A 14,490-nucleotide genomic window follows, 5' to 3' on the forward strand; every position below is an offset into this window, starting at 1 on the left:
TGGAGTTCAGACCCTTTTGGACATCCATTTCGAGACTTTCCCCTGAATGCTTGGAACCTTCTGAGGTTTAGACCTCTATGCTTACTTTGATTATTTCCTCAGTGTGGCTTAGGCTAACACTTACTTGCTGACCAAGAAGAATCTTGACTGCGCTTCTGAAATGCTGACACCGTCCTTTCATATTTTCCCTTGCCTAGATCTTATCTCCTTTATGGAGATGCCTGATTTTTGAGACTCTTTGCATTTTTCAGAACCATCCTTTTGCTGGAACTCTACTTCAGGTGATTTCGATTTATCCACGTACAGACAACAAAACTTGTGACTGTTCTCTGAGCAACAAATACTTCTTCTGATCTTTGGTATTGCTTTGGATGAATTGCTGAGTTGCCTTATATTGGTCTGCCTCAGTTTCTTCTTGGGTCTGCCTGTTGCTATGTTGTACTTTAATAGGATTCTGTCAAGAGTCATGTATCTTAACCTGATTTTAATTTGTAATAAACCCTCTTAACCCTGGCTACTGATTCCTGGTCCTCATTGTGCAGCCAAATGGGTTGCACTGTTAATTGAATTTGGTTGATGTCACTGCTAACTCCCATCACCTCTCAGTCGGACAAAAAGGTCCATCGTAGGACCAATAGAAGCAAGTGAGCCCAGAAAAGGCTGTATCACTTCTTATTTGTCAGCTCCCGTGGGCTTTCCTTCCTCCTATTGTTTTTGTCTGTTTCTGTAACATGGACACATTATTTGTGTCCTTCATCTGCTCATTTTTTGGGCCCTAGTTTTTTTCTTTTTTTTTAAGCCCGCTATGAGAGAGCTTGTGTTTTCCAGATGTCTTGCTTGTTTGTGTGCCCTCCATCCCCTTTCACCTGGCCTCTTGTCCACGAACTTCCCCATCTCCTGCTGCCTGCCCTCCATCGTCAGCTTGCTTCCCCAGACACTCCAACCAGCCCTCTGCTGTCAGCTTGCTGTTGTAGCCTCTCTCTCCCACCCTGTTGTTGGCCCGCTGGGCCAGCCGCTCCTGCCTGCCCTCCATCGTCAGCTTGTTCTTCCTGCCTGCTCTCCTTTGATAACTTGATAACCCATCCCCCTCTGGCCTTCCCACTTTTACCAGCTTGCTTCCACATCCTCACACGTCTACCCCTTCTGTTGCCAGCATGCCATACCACCCACTCCACCCTTCCTGTTGTCAGCTTGCTTATCCAACTCTTCCCACCCGCTCATCCTGACAATCCTACCCACTTAATGTTGTCAGCTTGATTGCCCCAGCCCCTCTCACTGCCCTCTGTTGTCAGTTTTCCCCTGTCACAATTCACTACCTGTGCTCTCCTTCCCACCACCAGGGGGTCGGATTGTGGGGCTTTCCAGTATTCTAATATGCTTCCAGACACTTTCTAGTATGCATATCCTGACTTCCAGGCATTTGGACATCATTTAGGAATTGACATCCATTCCCAATCCATGCCGGGTTTTGTGGAAGCCAGTCTGCTTATGCTGGAAACTCCATGACCTATAATCCCCTGCTCACTGCTTTGCCTCCACCCCTGCAGGCCAAGGATGGGTGGAGGAATTCAGCTCACCTGTGGCTGGCTGCTGCTAGCCTGCCCACAACTGATGCGCATGAGTACTGTGAGCTCTTTTAAGCCCCAGCTCCCTTCAGCCCAGTGTTGGTCATTGTAGCTGTTTTCCGGTGAGACTGATCCTTGTTTCCTGAGCTTTTGATATTCCTTGATTCCTGAGCTATAGTTAATCCTTGTTCCTTGATTCCTGAGCTACAGCTATTCCTTGTGCCTGAATTAGCACTGCCTGCAGTGCTACCTTATTTCCTGAGTTCCTGAGCTATAGTTATTCTTTGTTCCTGTTCCTGAGCTGCAGCAGTTTCCCCTGTCCCTGAATTAGCACTGCCTGCAGTGCTACCGTGACTCTTGAGCTTTAGCTCAATTCTAGTTCCTGCTCCCGAGCCTTGTCATTCCTTGTTCCTGAGCTACCGCAGTTTCCCTTGTTCTTGGACTAGCACTGCCTGCAGTGCTACCTTGGCTTTTGCTAAATTGTAGTTCCTGCTCCAGCACTGCCTTCAGTGCTACTTTGTTTTCTTGATTCCTGAACCTGCACTATTCTAGTATACCCTTGTAGCCTCCCCTTCTGTATATCCTTTTCCAGTCCCCCACTTTCTTGGTTCAAGTTTCTAGTTTGCTGTCTTTCAATTCTGCTGTCTTGCTTCTGTTACCTTGTATGTTTGTTACCTGCTTTCTGCCAAGTGTGCCCTGTGATTTGCTTCCTTTCCTGTTGAGCACTCGTCCTTGCTAGTTCCTTGTCTATTGTGCTTGTTCTTAGTTCTACCCCTTTGTTGTTACTGCCTTGCGTGTTCCTGTTTGATCACCAGGATCCGTGGGCACAGCTGACTACCTAGGTGGTGTTTCTTGTTAACTGTGAGTATTGTCTTTGAGTTACATTTATAACATCACCATTGGTATAAGCTCCACAGACCCTGCCTTTGCATGCATATCCTATATGTGGGTATTTGCAGTCAGTATCTGTAACAGTAATTGTGGGTGAGAAACGTACTGAGCTTCAGTCTTACCGTGTGGAGCTCCTGAGTGCTTTACCCCACACTCCCCTTTACTGTTAATGTTGTTTCATATATATGTCGTGCACATCTGTCCTGAGTGTAGTGATTCTGATTGCTGAACCACCTCATGAGTGCCTGTCCTTTCTGAGTCTTAGCCATCTTGTTCCTACGTGCAGGCTTCCGCTTTGGATCCCTTTTCTCCTCTGACTTCCTGTATGATCCTGGGCAGCGCTATACTCCTCTTTCTGCGTACTTTTGCTACCCAGTTCCCAGTCCTTGCCCAAGTCCCTGACTGTGTCCCAGACAGTCCCGGACATCACCCCAGCCCCTCCTGCCCACAGTTGTCAGCTTGCTCTCCCTGCCCCTCCGATCTGCCCTCTGTGGACAGCTTACTGCCCATCTTCTCTCTCACATCCTTTATTGTCAGTTTTCTGCCCCAGTCCCACCTGGCTGCCCTCGTTTGTAAGCCTGCCATGCCTTGTTAACTTGCTGCTGCCTTCCCTCCAGCGAGCCCTACACCGTCTCCTACCTTTCCTATCCCCTCCCACCCTCCGAGGCCAGCCTGCTGCTCTAGCACTTCATATTTGTGATTATATGAGAAAAATGCATATAACGCAGGCCAGCTACCCAACAGCATTCCCACTTTAAATAGACATGGCAAATAACTAGGTTAGAACAAATGGCAATCAGTTTTACAGGAGAGGGCTGCTTTACACAAGGAAAAGTGCTTCACAGGGTGTGTGTTTTACACTAGATGTAGTTTACAGGATGGGAGGCATTGTAGGAGAGAGTAGTTTACAGGAGAAGATTGCTTTACTAAAGAGAGGTGCTTTATGGTGGAGCACTTCAGCCCTCGACCTGCTTTGTAAGGGGGGCCTGGCTTGTTTGATTGCTTCCTGTGCTTTCACATTTTCTGACCAAGTCTGTATCTTTCCTTCATCAGTAAAGATGGCACTGGTGCCTCCTGTATTGTGCCTTGTCTGTTTGTGAAGCAAACATGCACAGGTGCAGCCTGTACCGTGCCTTCTTTGTCTGGAACGCTAACAATGCTGGTTCATCTTCTGTATGAAGGAAATCGGCAGTGCTGCTTCTCAAACTGTTCTGTGTGGGGAATTCTTACGTCACCACAGCCACCTGTACTTGTCTATAAGAGAAGCTTGCACAACTGATGGATATGGGTGACCTGTTATCTAAGTGAGGCAATCCCTAACTGCCCATGTGTACCTGTTTTGTGTGTGTAAGAAACATGAAACATTACAAACCAAGCTGGCACCTCTAAGGGCCCCTCTTAATGCTGCCGTCAGGCTCATCACAGGACCAAAAAGGAACAATCACATCTCCCTGGATCTTAAAGCCCTTAACTGGCTCCCATATGAGCAAGGATGCAGTTAATATTTGCTTTCATGACCCATAAAGCTTTTCATTACAACACCTCAAGGTACTTGACACAAAAACTAGAATTATTTAGTGGATGCAAATTATTTAGCGGATGCAGGTCCTCTAGAAACACCAGCACCTTGCTACTGAAACCTCCGAAATTAAAAAAAAAGATAACTGGCAGGAGAGCCTTCTCAGGTATTGACCCGAGAATTTGGAACTACCTATCACATAAAATCAGATTGATTCCCTCAATTACTTCTTAACAAATAAGGGAAATTACTACTTATGAACAAATTTCTGCCCTAGACCGTATAATTCATCTAAAGATCTACACCCATGATTATTACTAGAGTGTCGGTCAATCTCTATTGTTTTTCCGACTTGTCCAGGACATACTGCCTCCCTCTGTTTGTGAACATATTTTATTTTATATACACAGTGTGTACCTCTCTCGATTATGTTTTTGTTTATTTCCCTGTTTTCTTATTTCTGATCATTTGTAAAGCGCTCTGATACCCTCACAGGCCATGTTTGCGCTATATAAAACGTTATAAATAAAATAAAAATAAATACCTGTATGTTATGTCTTGTGCCCAAGAGTGAAGCTTGTGCTGGTGTTGCCTGTGCAATACTTATTCTCTAAAAGGGAAAACTGCTGTTGATGTGGTCTTTGCTCTGCTTTCTGTTGCAAGTTGACAAGTGCTTTTTTTCTGGGCCCCCTTCAGCAGTTAAATCTGCACTCAGATCTAGGGCCACAATTAACCTGCGAGAGGGAAGGAACCAGAAAGACTGAGGGGCCATGGAATGAATGTCAGCAAAGCATTCACCAAGATGGGGATGAATGACAAATAAAGAAAAGGAGAGAAATTCAGGGAGATTAAGTAAAGAATGAAAAAGGGGAATAGGAACAAGAAAAACAATTAAACTACCTTCAGACAGTCAAAGTTCTCATGTATGTATTTTACAACTACATGGTGGTATAAATATTTGTTTTTTTGGGTTTAAAAATATTAAACTTGGCCTCCAATATCCCAAAACGACCTCTAAAGTCCCATCGACACAGTTAAGGTTCTGTCTTTACATTTTATAACTAAATGACAACACCATTCCTAGTCACGGCATTCTCATATCCAAAACTATGAAACCAACCTTTACTAAATGTTACTTGGTCTCTTCATCCAGAATCCCCAGGTAGTGACATCTCATTAAAACAAATCATAGAGTGATCAAGCTAACAGATACATCCATGTTTCTTATGTAATCCACAAGTAAATCTTTCTTGAATGTTGCATTAACTTTGGCCAGGTGTTTAACATAATATTAATAAAGTTTCCTAAAAATAATTGAGAGATTGACCAAGAGTACTATTTACAAGTATAGGCAGAATACATAAGTAAACATCTGTATCTTTTCGATTTACCTATTTTTAGTCTTATTGAAAGACTCAGATTTATGTAAACACTAGATGTTTATGCACATAATCATGAGGGTCCGTTTACCTTTTTAGGTCAGGCTTGACTGCACAGCTGTCAGCAGACCTTATGGGCCCGATTCACAAAAGTAATCTGAGACAAAATCCTAAACTTACTACTTTTGGTATTCACTGAAGGCATTTAGTAGTAGTAAAGTTAGGATTCCTAACTTTACTACTACTAAACTGAGACAAAATCCTAACTTTACGACTTTTGGTATTCACAAAAGGCATTTAGTAGTAGTAAAGTTAGGAATCCTAACATTGCCCCAGGACCACCAAAGCAACAGAGGGAACTAAGACAAGACCAAAAAGAAGCAAACAAGACCACAGACACCCTTTTCACCTGAATCTGCTGAAGCACCCTCAAGAGGAACGGAATTTTAGGGAATGCGTACAAAAGACCCACGGGCCAAAGAATCGAAAGGGCACCACGCCCAAGCCTGGGGACAAACCATCTCTGAACAAAACCTTGGAAGGATGGCATTGTGGAGAGAGGCGAAGAGGTTGATCCATGGCTCCCCAAACTGGAGACAAATGTCTCTCAATAGGAGCAGGGACAGGTGGTAAAGGACCGAGGAAGGCAGGTTGCGGCTCAAGCTGTCAGCATGGTAATTGAGCTGACCCGGAATGTAGACCGCCCTCATTGCTATGAGATGAGCCTACCCCCATGAACACATCAGCGAGGCCAGGTGATTCATAGAGACGCTCGATGTACTTCCTTAGTGATTGAAATAACAAAGAGCCATCTGATTGTCCATACGAATCAGCAGCTTTGCCCCCAGCAACTGGTTCTGATACACCTGAACCGCTTCCCAAATTGCAGCTAACTCTCACCAATAAGAGGAACAAACTCTGTCCCTCAGAGGCCACTGACCCTTTGCTTCCAAAGACCCAGTGTGGCCCCTCAACTACACAGACTGGCATCTGTTGTGAGCAGCAGGGGAGGAGGGAGTTGAAAACTGAGTCCCTACTCCAAGTTGGCAGTGTGCAGCCACCAACCCAAGTCCTGAACCAGGGCAGGGCAAAGGCGAACCTAATAGTTGAAGTCTCCAAGGGAGGGATCCCAGTGGGACAAGAGATGGCTGATGAGAGGATTCAGGCGAAGACGAGCCCAGGGAACCTCGGCCGTGGTGAATGCCATCAAACCCTGGGCCCTCAACCAACTCTGGGCTCTAGTTGACTGCTGACAAGAGAGCAACAGAAGTCTTTGCAGAGTCTCTCTCCGAGCAGAAGGCAGAAAAACAGCCCTGACCTGAGTGTCAAATATTGCTTTGATAAACTGCAATCTTTAAATAGGGACTGGCTGCAATTTGGCCAGGTTCAGTCTGAAGCCCAACTGTTGAAACAGAACAATTGTTGCCTCCACCACCATCAGAGCCTTTGGGAGACAGGAAGTACAGATCAAACAAACATGAAAGTAAAGAAACACTGAGAACCCCTGAAGCTGCAAAACACCCACAGCCAGAGCCAATACCTTGGTAAAGGTACGAGGATCAGTCGACATCTAGAACTGGAAATGGACCTGTAGTGAAAGAGGCACTCTTGTGATTTGGCACTCTATGATGACCTTCGACTACCATCATTTAAACTGACTTTAGCCTGGATATATGGGACGGTCCTGCATATGCATGCTTTTCTCGTCTCTTGTAATCTTGTTGTCTTTCAGTGGGAGCTGTCATGGAGTAGAATAGTCTTGCCAAGAATAGAAGGTTTGGGATGTGCATTTGAAAGCGTGAGAGAGAGGTGTGGAATGTACTTTTTGGTCTCGATGTGCAGTGTTGTGAGCGGTGGGGCACACATGTGCTCGGTGTTGTACATTGAGAGATAAAGTATGTGATGCTATAAGCAGTTGTGCAGAAATGTGCATGGTGTTGTACATTGGTGAGAATTATGAAGGTCTTACTATTGGCTTAGACATGGCCTCATGTCATCCTTTTCCCCTGAATTTGCCTTGCTGCAGTTTTTCTGTGTGCACAGCAGTACTTGCAAGTTGTTTGGGTTATTCACATTCAAGGTCTTTCTGTTTTTCTGAGCGACTGCTTTTGTTTAATGTACTCTGGAAGGCCTTGTGGGAGCTTCGTCAAGATAGAGGCTGGAAGATGTGAGAATGTACAACTCTGTCTTGGAGTCAAAATACGGGAGCTTGGCCAGCCTCCGTCTTGGCTTTGACGCAGACTGGTACAACCAGCTCGGTTTTTCCTAATGAGAAGGGGCGAGGTTTTCTAGAAGCTTCGCCTCACGTTTAGTTATGGTATTAAAGCTGGGAGCCTTCGAAGGCCAGGTGGAAGTTCACCACAGAATAGATGTATTGCTGTGGAGGTGACGGAACTTGAGTCCTGATTGAACTCCTTCCTGGGCTGTTGAAGGGCTTCCCCAGCTTGAGTTGACAAGGATGATGCAAATTCAATCGGTGAGGTGTTCCTAACCATTTTGTATATATTTTCTACTCTTTGCTACTTGTACATACTGCATTTTATTCTAATTGTACATTTTAGTCACTTGACATTTGGGAATCTGCATTTACTGATATATTTGGCCTACCGTCATTAATAAACTTGTGTGTGTATTATTTTAAATGCACCTGGATTTGTTTTTTTGCCTCGCCTAAAGGGAGTGCTGTGTCCTCTCCTCGTCTTTAGGGAGTGCTGCTCAAAGTGTGTCTTACTAGAAACGCACCTCAATTTGTTTTCTTGCCTCGCCGAAAGAGAGTGCTGCGTCCTTTCCTCATCTTTAGGGAGTGCTGCTCAAAGTGTATTATTTAAAGGTGCAGTGGTATATTTGCCTCCAAAGTGGGAGTGCAGGGTTTGGGTGTATCCTTTGAGCAAAAAGCACATTCATTACAGGACCTTGTTCACCACAAGTTTCAGAAACTTCTGGCTGTTTGGATGGACAGGGATATGAAAATAAGCATCCTTTAAATCCAAAGTTACCCAAAAATCTCCATGCTGGATCAGAGTAATGATGGACTGCAAAGTGTTCATCCAAAATGTTGTAATGAATCTGCTTTTCACTAAAAGAACACGCCCAGCCCCTGCACTCCCTTTCTGGGAGGCAAATATACCACTGCACCTTTAAAAATACACTTTGACCAGCACTTCCTAAAGACGAGGAAAGGACACGGCACTCCCTTTAGGCAAGTCAAAAGACAAATTCAGGTGCTTTGAAATAACACACACAAGTTTATTAATGAACGCTAGGCCAAATATATCAGTAAATGCAGATTCATTAGTATCAAACACTTTTAAATGAACAAGTAAAATAAAATGAAGGGACTCTCTCTCTTTTAGAATAAGGCTTCGGGTTTATTACACAATGCTCTCTAAACAAAGGCTGTCTCAGATGCCAAATGCACAAGATTCAAATATATGTAGCAAACTATAATCTAAATGCATGAATAATACTGATTAATAAACAAGCAGCAAATAACATGAGATATACTGGATGTCCTGCAAGAGATCAGAAAGATATACATATATATACAGCAGAGGATTACTCTGGATGTGCACCTCCCACACCACAAAGAAAACACCTCAAATGATCAAAGCCACTGTCTAAACATCACAATGGCAATAACCAAAACGTAATACATCACCTGGTGCAAACACTGCATCTGCATCTTAGCCCACTTGTGGCGAAGGGAGTTCACAGCCAGGGGGTTCAGAGGTTAGCTACCAGGATCACTCCGAGATAGACACGTCCGCCCTCACTCGGATTCCAAACTCCCAGTTTCTCAGTCTGCAACCCTCAGCTTTAAACACACTAGAAGATTCGCGAAAGACCTCCTCCCAGTGCCAGAGGAATTTTACCAGAACTGGCCAAGTTCCAAGCAAGCATCCCCATGGCAGTAAGGAGCTCTCACGTCCCTTCCTCCATTCTCATATCTTCCAGCCTCTATCTTGACGAAGCTCTCACAAGGCCTTCCAGAGTACATTAAACAAAAACAATCACTCGGGAAAACAGCAAGACCTTGAATGTGAATAATCCAAACAACTTGCAAGCACTGCTGCGCACGCACAGAAACAAGGCAAAGTCAGACATGAGGCCCTGTCAAAGCCAATAGTCAAAGTCAAAGAACAAGATGACATGAAGCCATGTCAAAGCCAATAGTAAGAACTCATAATTCACATAACCCAAACAACACCATACACATTTCTGCAAAACTGCTTATAGCATCACATACTTTATCTCTCAATGTACAACACCGAGCACATGTGTGCACCTCCGCTCACAACACTGCACTTCAAGACCAAAGAGTACATTCCACACCTCTCTCTCCCTCTCACGCCTTCAAATGCACATCCCACACGCTCTCCTCTTGGCAAGACTGTTCCACTCCATGACAGCTCCCACTGGAAGACAGCAAGATTACAAGACAGAAGAGAAGCAGGCATATGCAGGACCGTCTTACATTAAGGCTAGGGCAAAATAACACACTAAAGTCAGTTAAAATGGTGGTAGTTGAGGGTCATCATAGGGTGCCAAATCACAAGAGCGCCTCTTTTACTACAAACGTTTCCACCTTCGCCAACCTGATGACAGCCTTCAAATCCAAGATTGGCCTGTAAGAACCGTCTGGTTTGCAGACCAAGAACAGAATGGAATAGAAGCCTAGAACCCCCTTTGCTGCCGGACCCTGATGATTGCCCTGTTTGTGAGCAGCTTCTCCACCCTGTACAATATAGCATTTCGTTTCAGGAGGTCTCTTGATAATGAGGTATCCCGAAACTGATTCATTGGGGGAGGACCGACAAAGACAATATGATAAATGCGGCTGATGATAAAACCCACTGATTTTGAAAAACCTGGAGTCTGGCCCTGACTCCTGGATAGTCATTTCTGACTAGCTCCATGGGTCTGCTGATTTTGGGTTCGAGATTTATTGGTGAATGCAGCTCTTCAATTTCGAGACCATCCACAAAAGGGCTGCAAAGAAGACAACACCACCTGAAAATTCTGATTGTGAAAGAAAGATTTCTTCTTCTGAACGGACTGAAAAGCCTTCAACATCTTCTTTTCCTCAGCTGACCTTTGCACCATAGCAATGAAATCATGCCCAAGCAGTTTAGGACCCACAAACGGCAATTTATGAATCAACGCCATTTGGGCCACCTCTAGTCACCATGGTTTCATCAACAAGAACCTGTGTCTAGCAACCGCAACCCGAGCTGGGAAGGGAAAAGACCACAAGGTATTGAAAGTGACGTCAGAGAGGAACTGAGCCAACACCTCCATATGAGCCCGGACAGGCGTTGGATCCCCTCTATCCTAAAGGCAATCAAACAGTCTCTCAAAGTCCTTAATGAGGACCTCCGATTCATAGGCAGATATGTACTGGCCCTGATCCCAATATTAGAAGCCACGAAAGCGTGCTTCAGAGCGGCCTCCACCTTTTTCTCCACTGTATCTGAAAGGTTTGCATCCTCAGATGACAACGAGGAAGAGGCCATGAAGGACAAAATGAAATTAACCTTTGGGACCTGCGGGAATTGTTCACCAAACTGGGCCAGAAGATATTGCTTGCTCAAAAAACGGGGGATACCCTGCTTATGCACTTCCTTCCATTCCTCTACAAGGATCTCTCTGATAATGTCATGCAGGGGCAAATCGTCCACCACCGAGGAACTGTATTGTGAATAAAACCCGTCATCCACCAGAGTCTAGAGTTGAAATCGGAGCACGTCGTGAATATGTGCCAACATATCAGAAGAAACTTTCCCCTGCACATATTTGCCCTTAGGGGAATCGCCCATAAGGTCGTCACCATCCCCTTTCTGCTTTTTGGCTTGAGGTTCATTCAAGCCAGCCTTGACTGCATTATTAATTAAATCTTGCAAATCAGATCATCAGAACATTTTCTGTGGAGAGTAGGATCTGCTTCTTATAGTTACCCCCACTTTTTGCTGTTGTATAACTGTTTTCTACTTAGACAGACTTGGATCCTGCCATCCAGGACCCCAGTCTAGCTGCTTTCTCCTCTAAATTGATTGCATGTACTTTAGGTACACTCCAGATTGGATACTGGGGTACCCTTATCAGTCCCTAGTATATGGTATACCATGTACCCAGGGCATAGGTACCCCAGAGGCCTCCCAGGGGCTGCAGCATGTATTGTGCCACCACTGAGAGACCATTCAAAATGGCACCACATGTCTGCTACTGCAGCCTGTGTAAGGTGGTGCATGCACCCCTTACTTAGATATAGGTTCACTATATCTATTCTAAATCACTGCACATATAAACCTATCACTCACCCCTATGGCAGGCCTTATCAATGATGAAGGCAGGGTGCTGGGTTTTATGTGTGAGGGTGCCCCTGCATGAGCAGAGCCCCTCTGCAACTTTCGGAACGTCTGTGATGCAGCCAACCATATCTATTCAAGTGCATTATAACCTCGCAGTAAATGCTAACTTTAAAACGGCTGCTTAGAAATATGTCCTGTTTGGTGTCAAACACCTTGGAATCATAACTTCCCTCCAGTAACTGGCGGGGGAGGTATGATTCCACCCTCCTAGAGGGACTTATGTGAAACGCTGGTACACCCGGTACCAGCTTTCTCGACCTGGGCATCACAAAATGGATGCTGCCAGTCACAGACACGCGTCTGCCCTCCTGCTGCTGAGCTCGAGCAGGGGAAGGCTTGACAATAGGTTTCCTGTCACAGGGAGGTGTTACCACCTCCCAGACAGGATTTAGTGTATTGGGGCTGGGTGGGTGCACTCTGAGAGTGCCTGAAAGTCTGCACTGGAGGCATATTTGGTGTCCCTGTGCATAGTCCAGCTCAAACCGGTTGCAGGAGCCATTTGCTTCGGCTCTGGCCCGAAACTAGACAAAGGACATGGGTGTAGCCACCCCTCTGTACTGACCCTCCCATAGGTGGGTCCCCAGAGTTTGTCCAACTACTTCCTTGGGTATAAAGTAGGAACCCTGACTACAGGTCTTTAGATTTTACCTGGACTAAACTCTGCAAGCAGAAACCAAGTACTTCGATGGTCTACACTTCCCTGGACAACAGAAGAGTCTCCCTTGGAGTAAAGGAGTTACTCCTCTGCAGCAGCAGGCACCTTAACGCATCTGACCGGTTTGCATCTCCCGAGCTCCTGAGGACTCTGAAGATTTCTACAACACAGGAGGTGGGTTCCCGAGGTCTCTGAGGTCAATCTGCTCTCTTAGCAATTCTGAGACCAGTATTCCTCGTGGGGATCGTGCAACCCGAACCCCTGTGCACTGTGTACTTTTGCAGCAGCATATGCTTTTTGGCGATCCCTGAGGCTGTGCTTTGGGCTACGTGTAGTCCTGACCCCGAGCAGTATCTCCACCAAAGATTTCCGGCCTACACTCAACAAATGTTCCGTGGACTGGTATTTCGTGATTCAGCTCGAGGTCCCTTCGCTATCCCTGGTCCGTTGGCCTGTGGGTCCCTGTTAAGGTAACTTTGACTTTCCTTGGGCTTCCCTGGTTGCTCCAGACGTGCCCTGACCCTCCTTTGCTTGGATAGTCCCCAGGACCTTGCTGGTCCTCACCGTAACCTGTTTCCTCTGCCCGCGTGGGTTGCCGTTGCCAAGGCTTGTTGGTGTTCAATCTAGACACTGACCCCCCAGCACTCGGCATCCTTCGTGGGACAGCTCACCTCCAGACTTTGGTCATCGTCGACGTCCCCTGGTCCTCGTGGCTGCAGAGTCAAGTCATCGGTGGGCATTCGTCTACCGAGCCCCTGGTCACCCTGAAGTGACCCAGACTCTGTCCCCTCTGCTTTCAGGTTCTTCTCACCTCGGATCATGGCTTGGATTCCACCGGACACTTTTCATCTTCCCGGCAGCAGCACTTCTTCGCATCACGCCACTGAAAATGACGAGGGTTTCCGACACCACTTGACCCCTATGCAACCTGCTCCTCTGGGACAGGTAACATAGGTACCTCGGTACTCACAAGGGTGCCGGCCTTAGAACCTTCTATGTTCCAAAGGGTTTGCTTGAAGTCCTCTCCGAAGTGTCCTTTAACTGTAATTTTCCTACCACGACTTTCCCATAGAGTTGTACGGAGCACGTGTCTGTGTTCTCACACTGCAGCCATCCTCCGTGGGTCCCCTGTGTTACCACTTTGGGTGGTTCCTTGGGGTCCCAGCGATTCTACGTGCTCTAGGCACTGTGTCTAGTGAAGTCGTGATTGTTAGACCATTTTGTTAGTATATGGTTCGGTCTTCCCCTGGAGCCCGCTGTGTATTGTGCTATATACTGTCGTTCTATTGATTCAGTATTGTGTATCTTGTGCTCTAATCTCATAAAGAGGTTAGTAGAGAGTGTTTAGTAATAAATACATATATTTTATATATCTCTTGTGTGGTTCTCCTTTCATTTGGTCATTCAGGAGGTTCTGATCTGGTAAAACAAGCTGCTTTACATTCCTTCGAAGACTTAGCCTGAAGGCTGCTCTCCACAGCTACCACTAGGATAGCTTTCTATAAAGGTTGTCTTTAACCTAATCATCAATAAGGGTCGTTTGGACTGGTGCAAGGTGCCCCCTTTAATTAGTGGACAGCATATACCAGGCCAACTTCTCACATTGTCCTCCTCTAACTCCTGCACATGCTTTCTTTTAGAATCAACTTTCCCATTCGTAGCCTCAGACACATCAGCAGGCCCCATGTAACTAAACAAGAGAGTCGACCAGCCAAGTAGGAAGTAAGCCATGCTAAACCACCAACTTCCTTGTGTATACCTTATTTATACTTGTCTCCCACCAACAAAGTATCATGCACTGAGACATTGGCAGCATAAAAGACAACGTTGCAGCCTCCCTGCAGCCATGTACACAGAGAACACAGACGCAGGAGCCAAGTGCTCTGAGGACCACCGAGCGCTTGTCTGGCCCGCCCGGGGACTGCAGGTAACTCTCCCCGCCCCAGCCAAGCATTTTTTGCGTGGAGCGGGGCCGCGAGCGGTGCACAGCAGGCGCACGCGTCTCACCGCATTGGTAAGGCAACACGTGCCCAAACATAGTCACAATATTAGAAAACACAATCCATTCAAAACAAGAACACAAGATGCAAAAAAATATCGTTCACATAGCCTA

General features: G+C 46.0%; 1 protein-coding gene across 4 annotated transcripts in view; it reads right to left on the reverse strand.

Moving 5' to 3' along the window:
• TTC24 (tetratricopeptide repeat domain 24) overlaps positions 1–14,490 on the reverse strand; it is a 156,897-nt gene that overhangs the window by 119,151 nt on the left and 23,256 nt on the right. For 2 of the 4 annotated variants that reach the window (XM_085638188.1, XM_085638189.1), the window contains exon 2: positions 4,520–4,709. The exons of the other annotated variants lie outside the window; for them this stretch is intronic. The gene's annotated coding sequence lies outside the window, so the exon portion shown is untranslated. The remainder of the gene's footprint in view (positions 1–4,519; positions 4,710–14,490) is intronic. 4 annotated transcript variants of the gene reach the window in all.

The sequence above is a fragment of the Triturus cristatus genome, chromosome 12 (assembly GCF_964204655.1).
Source record: "Triturus cristatus chromosome 12, aTriCri1.1, whole genome shotgun sequence".
Lineage (NCBI taxonomy): Eukaryota > Metazoa > Chordata > Amphibia > Caudata > Salamandridae > Triturus > Triturus cristatus.